The sequence below is a fragment of the Hypanus sabinus genome, chromosome 16 (genome assembly GCF_030144855.1).
Source record: "Hypanus sabinus isolate sHypSab1 chromosome 16, sHypSab1.hap1, whole genome shotgun sequence".
Lineage (NCBI taxonomy): Eukaryota > Metazoa > Chordata > Chondrichthyes > Myliobatiformes > Dasyatidae > Hypanus > Hypanus sabinus.
The window spans coordinates 81343154-81349153 of record NC_082721.1 but is presented as its reverse complement, the minus strand read 5'-3'; positions in this window follow the sequence as shown (position 1 = coordinate 81349153).

Genomic DNA, 6000 nt, shown 5'->3' with positions numbered 1-6000 from the left:
CCAGCTTGGTAGTAGTTCCCTTTCTTTCCAGAAAAAGTTTCTTCTAGATCTCCCTTGAGCCAACATCAGAGCCCTACCTAGAAACATTTCCACAAGAGAATAAAGTTTGGAAAAGTTATGCTTCACTTCCTCTTATTCCCGTGTCCTTCATTTTTAACCTTGGTCTCCTGGGATGTAAAGACTTCACTGAGCACAGTCATCTGCCATCAACAGAGATACTGAACCCTCAGCCTTGGCTGAATACTGTGAAGTTTGGGACAGAGAATCTTAATAGGAACATGGTAATTTCTTAGCTTCACTGCATTAAATTATTATATTTATTTTTATCCTCTATTTCATCAACCATTCAATAAGGAGAGTCTCCAGGGGGATGAATCACCCTGCCTTATTTAACTTAGATTAAGATGATGCTGTTTTTAACTTATTCACCATTTATGTGAGTCCTAATCTCCTTACTGAATTGAATTAATGCTTTTCTCTTTCCACAGATGTTTGAAATTCAAAGCTATTATCATATTAATTGAAAATGATTGCTTAATGATTAAAATGCTTTAAACCAAACTATATTCATCAAAATCTAAAAGTAGAGAAATTGCACAAAACTTGGGTAAAAATATTTTTGAGGTTCATGTCTACTTCTATTCTGAATTTTAGTCTTCTCTCCTCCCCACTACCTTCTCTGTTTTCACTTTGACATGAAAGAGTCTTTTTCTGTTGATCAGTGACAAAAAAACAAATTAAATCCACTGTGATTCAATGTTGCAAAACAATAAAACATGGAAACTTCCAATGGGGGTGAATACTTTGCATAGGCACTGTAACAACACTTCCCAACTCCTATGTTCAATGCCTGGCTTAAGAAGGCCAGCAGCAAAGCCCTTCTTCACCATCCTACCTACCTGTGACACTGCTTTCGGCTCTCCTAGGTCTCTCTTCCATAACACTCCCCAGGGCCCCACTATTCACTGTGCAAGTCTTATCCAGCTTGAACCCCCAATATGCAATATCTCATTTTTATCTAGATTGAAAGCCACTTGCCAACACTCAGGACACATCAAGATCCACCTGAAAATTTTTGTAACCTTCTACAACACTACCTACAGCTATTTTATTATCATCTGCAAACTTACTGATCATGCCTATTTTCTAAACAGGGTGCAAATTCAGAAATTAGAGCTGTAAAGGTACTTGAGAGTCCTCATGATGGATTCCATAAAGGTTAACTTGCAGGTTGAGACAGTGGGGAGGAAGGCAATTGCTATGTTAGCATTCAGTCCGAGTGGACTAGAATATAAAGGCAAGGGTGCAATGCCTAGGCTTTATAAGGCATTGTTCAGACCGCACTTGGAAGATTGTGAGCAGTTTTGGACCCCTTACCTAAGAAAGGGCGTGCTGGCACCTGAGAGAGCCCAGAGGAGGTTTAACAATGAATTCAGGCTAGTGAACCCAAGCGCAGAGTAACTGGGGACTCAAATATGAAATGCTGACGATAGTTTATTCACAGAAGAATCAATGAGGATGCACAGGTCACTTGGAATGAGCATCACTATGGAAAGGCTAATTCAAGACTGAGCGACAATGTAACTTAAATAGTACAAGGTCGCACAATATTTCGCATCATCCAGGGTGTCTGAAACCCGCCAGCCTTGTTCCTCACCCTAACAGGAAATGCAGACTTTGAACTCTTGACACCACACTTGTTCCTGTACACTTCTTGGGATTCACTATATTAATTGCATAATCCTGGATCTCATTTGCTTTTCTCAAATGCATTGCCTTAACCAGAGTTTCCAACCTGGGGTCCACAGACCCCCTCGGTCCATGGGTCCATGGCATAAATAAGGTTGGGAACCCCTAGTTTACACTTTGCTTGATAAATTCTACTTGCTTCTTTTGTGCTCACCTAACCAGCCCACTGGAATCATCCTAAAGTCTGGCACTTTGTCAATTGTAATCACATTGTCAATTTTAATATTGCTGACAGACTTCTTAACCTTGGTCCCTATATAACTGAATTTGAATTATGAAAATCAAAGAGGCCAATATTTCTGCAAACACAACTGTGTATATGTTACCAGTCACTGCAGCTTCCATTGACTAATATCCTTTACTGTCTCTCAGTTACTCTTCATTTCAGTTCTCTGCTTTCACTTGGATCCCACAGGCTTTTACTTTCTTCACCAGTCATTTAGGATTTTGTCAAATCCATGATGCTTCTAAGAATCCTTGGAAGTGTATGCTGATCCAGGTCTTCCTTGTGCCATGAGAATTCCAAACTTACACTGTAAACAATGAGAGGGGTTGATAGTTGTATCTTCCAGACCCACAGAAATCTGTGCCAGGATCCAACTGATCTTATAGAGATGTGTAAAATCATGAAGTGACTGCACATCTTTTTTCCCCAGGGAAAGGGAACCAAAAATTAGAGGGAATAGGTTTAAGGTGAAAAAGGAAAGAATTAAAAGGGGCCTGAGGAGAAATTTCTTCATGCAGAGGGTGGAACAAGTAGTTGAGGCAATATTCAATAATAACATTTAAAAGACATTAGCATAAGTAGATAGATCAAAGAAATTTAGGTAGATATTGGTACTAGCTTAGCTGGGTAACTTGATTAGCATAAACAAGTTGGGCAAAAGAGCTTGTTCTGCAAAGTTTAGAGCATGGACTTGTGGTTTGTTGTTAACCAAAGAGATTAATTTTTCAGAGAAAAGTAGAGAAGTGCAGGTTGAATGGAATTATGTCAGAATCAGAATCAGGTTTATTATCACCAGCAAGTGTTGTGAAATTTGTTAACTTAGCAGCAGCAGTTCAATACAGTAATAATACAGAAGAAGGAGAAGAAGAAAAAATAATTAATAAATAAATTACAGCATATGTATATTGAATAGATTAAAATCATGCAAAAACAGAAATATATATCAAAAAAGTGAGGTTCAATGTCCATTTAGGAGTCGGATGACAGAGGGGAAGAAGCTGTTCCTGAATTGCTGAGTGTGTGCCCTTAGGCTTCTGTACCTCCTTCCTGATGGTAACAGTGAGAAAAGAGCATGCCCTGAATGCTGGAGGTCCTTAATAATGGACACTGCCTTTCTGTGACACCGCTCCTTCAAGATGTCCTGTGTACTTTGTAAGCTAGTGCCCAAGATGAAGCTGACTAAATTTACAACCCTATGTAGCTTCTTTCAGTCCTGTGCAATAACCTCCCACCCCCCCACCCCCCCAACACCAGACCGTGATGCTGCCTGTCAGAATACTCTCCATGGTACATCTATAGAAGTTTTTGAGTGTATTTGTTGACATACCAAATCTCTTCAAACTTCTAATCAAGTATAGCCACTGTCTTGCTTGCTTTATAACTGCATCGATATGTTGGGACCAGGTTAGGTCCTCAGAGATCTTGACATGCAGGAACTTGAAACTGCTCCATTTCTGATCCCTCTATGAGGATTGGTATGTGTTTCTTCATCTCTTTTATCAGCTCTTTTGTCTTACTGATGTTCAGTGCCAGGTTGTTGCTGCGACACAACTCCACCAATTGGCATATTTCACTATTGTATGCCCTCTCATCACCATCTGAGATTCTAGCAACAATAGTTGTATCATCAGCAAATTTATAGATGGTATTTTTATTGTTTACAATATATATTAATGATTTAGACGAGGGAATTAAATGCAGCATCTCCAAGTTTGCAGATGACACACAGCTGGGTGGCGGCATTAGCTGTGAGGAGGATGCTAAGAGGATGCAGGGTGACTTGGATAGGTTAGGTGAGTGGGCAAATTCATGGCAGATGCAATTTAATGTGGATAAATGTGAGGTTATTCGCTTTGGTTGCAAGAACAGGAAAACAGATTATTATCTGAATGGTGGCCGATTAGGAAAAGGGGAGGTGCAACGAGACCTGGGTGTCATTGTACACCAGTCATTGAAGGTGGGCATGCAGGTACAGCAGGCGGTGAAAAAGGCAAATGGTATGTTGGCATTCATAGCAAAAGGATTTGAGTACAGGAACAGGGAGGTTCTACTGCAGTTGTACAAGGCCTTAGTGAGACCGCACCTAGAGTAATGTGTGCAGTTTTGGTCCCCTAATCTGAGGAAAGACATTCTTGCCATAGAGGGAGTACAAAGAAGGTTCACTAGATTGATTCCTGGGATGGCAGGACTTTCATATGAAGAAAGACTGGATCGACTAGGCTTATACTCACTGGAATTTAGAAGATTGAGGGGGGTATCTTATTGAAACGTATAAAATTCTAAAGGGATTGGACAGGCTAGATGCAGGAAGCTTGTTTCCGATGTTGGGGAAATCCAGAACAAGGGGTCACAGTTTAAGGATAAAGAGAAAGCCTTTTAGGACCAAGATGAGGAAAAACTTCTTCACACAGAGAGTGGTGAATCTGTGGAATTCTCTACCACAGGAAACAGTTGAGGCCATTGGCCACAGGATCATTGGCTATATTTAAGAGGAAGTTAGATATTGCCCTTGTGGCTAAAGGGATCAGGGGGTATGGAGAGAAAACAGGTACAGGGTTCTGAGTTGGATGATAAGCCATGATCATACTAAATGGCGGTGCAGGCTCAAAGGGCTGAATGGCCTACTCCTGCACCTATTTTCTATGTCTCTATTTGAGCTATGCCTTGCCACCCAGTCTTGGGTATAGAAAGAATAGAGCAGTAGGCTAAGCACACACTCCAGAGGTGCACCAGGGTTGATCGTCAGTGAGAAGGAGATGTTATCACCAATCTGCACGGGTTAGGAAGTTGAGGATCCAACTGCAGAGGGAGGTACAGAGGCCCAGGTTCTGTATCCTCTCAATCAGGCTTGTGGGAATGATGGACCAAAGATCAACCAAAGTTTTATTAAATAAGAGGCTTTGCAGACTGAATGTATCCTGTTGTTCTGACATTCCTGGTGATGGGACATAGCAGTGTACCACTGAATTTTCCATTTAACGTATGCAGATGCTGGGTGAAGCTAGATGTTTTCCCCACTTAATACCAAATGAAAAGTTCCTGTATGATGCTTTAGTTGAATATTTCATTGTTAATAAAATACTTCAGCATTTTGCAAGGAAGGTGGGGTTACCTTACCTCCCAATACATTGCTTTTCTCTGCTTCTACTGAAGCAAGAGGTTGGAAGATCCCTGCTGAAACATGCTAGATACAAGGTAAAGACAGTGAAGGAGAGAGGGCTGCAGTGGAAATGCCTCATCAAAACTACACAAATTGGAAAAGACCAAGCACACCGTTGACAGGAAGCAGTTTTTTTGTTTGGGAGATAGAGGAGTGGAGAAAAGAGGCATTGGTTCTCCTAATTTCCTTTAGTGGCTGAAAGGTTAGAAGAAAGCTGAAAATTGGAATGGTTGCAATGAGATAATGGTACATAAATCGATCACAAAGTAAGTTGCTACACTGAATTTCGTCAGATATCTGTGTGGAGTTAAAAAAAAAAAGGATGCATGGCATTACCAACCAAAAGTCTGAGGATATAGCTGAGGGACAGAGACTCAAACACTGCCAGGGTGCCTCCCTTGTCTGTACTGTTAGCTAAAAACTAGGAAAGAGATAAGTCAGCTGGATTTCTGCTACTGAGCTTCAACCATTGGGTATCGGGTGAGGAGAAGCATTGCCTCAGGTAAGAAGCTTACTGTGTGCACCTTGGTAAAGTGCCAGAGAAAAGTTCATGGCTTTGGACAGTAAGAGAGAACACCGTTCTACAACTGCAGAGAAGAAACTTGGAGGAAATTTTAAAAAGATAATTTAAAATGAGATTTGAAAGTACTGTATGTTCATGGTCATTACATTGTGATCCATGTTGCTATAGCAACAGCCAGACATGTCATAATGGTTTTGAAAGATGTTGAAAACACTGATGGTAAGGGGATGCAGCATTTCATTTATGATCCTTTCACTCTGTAGGCGGCCAGCATTCAGAAGATCAGACTGTTACCAGTTTCAATGTTCTGCTTTAAGGATGGAGAATGAAATGTTAAGGACA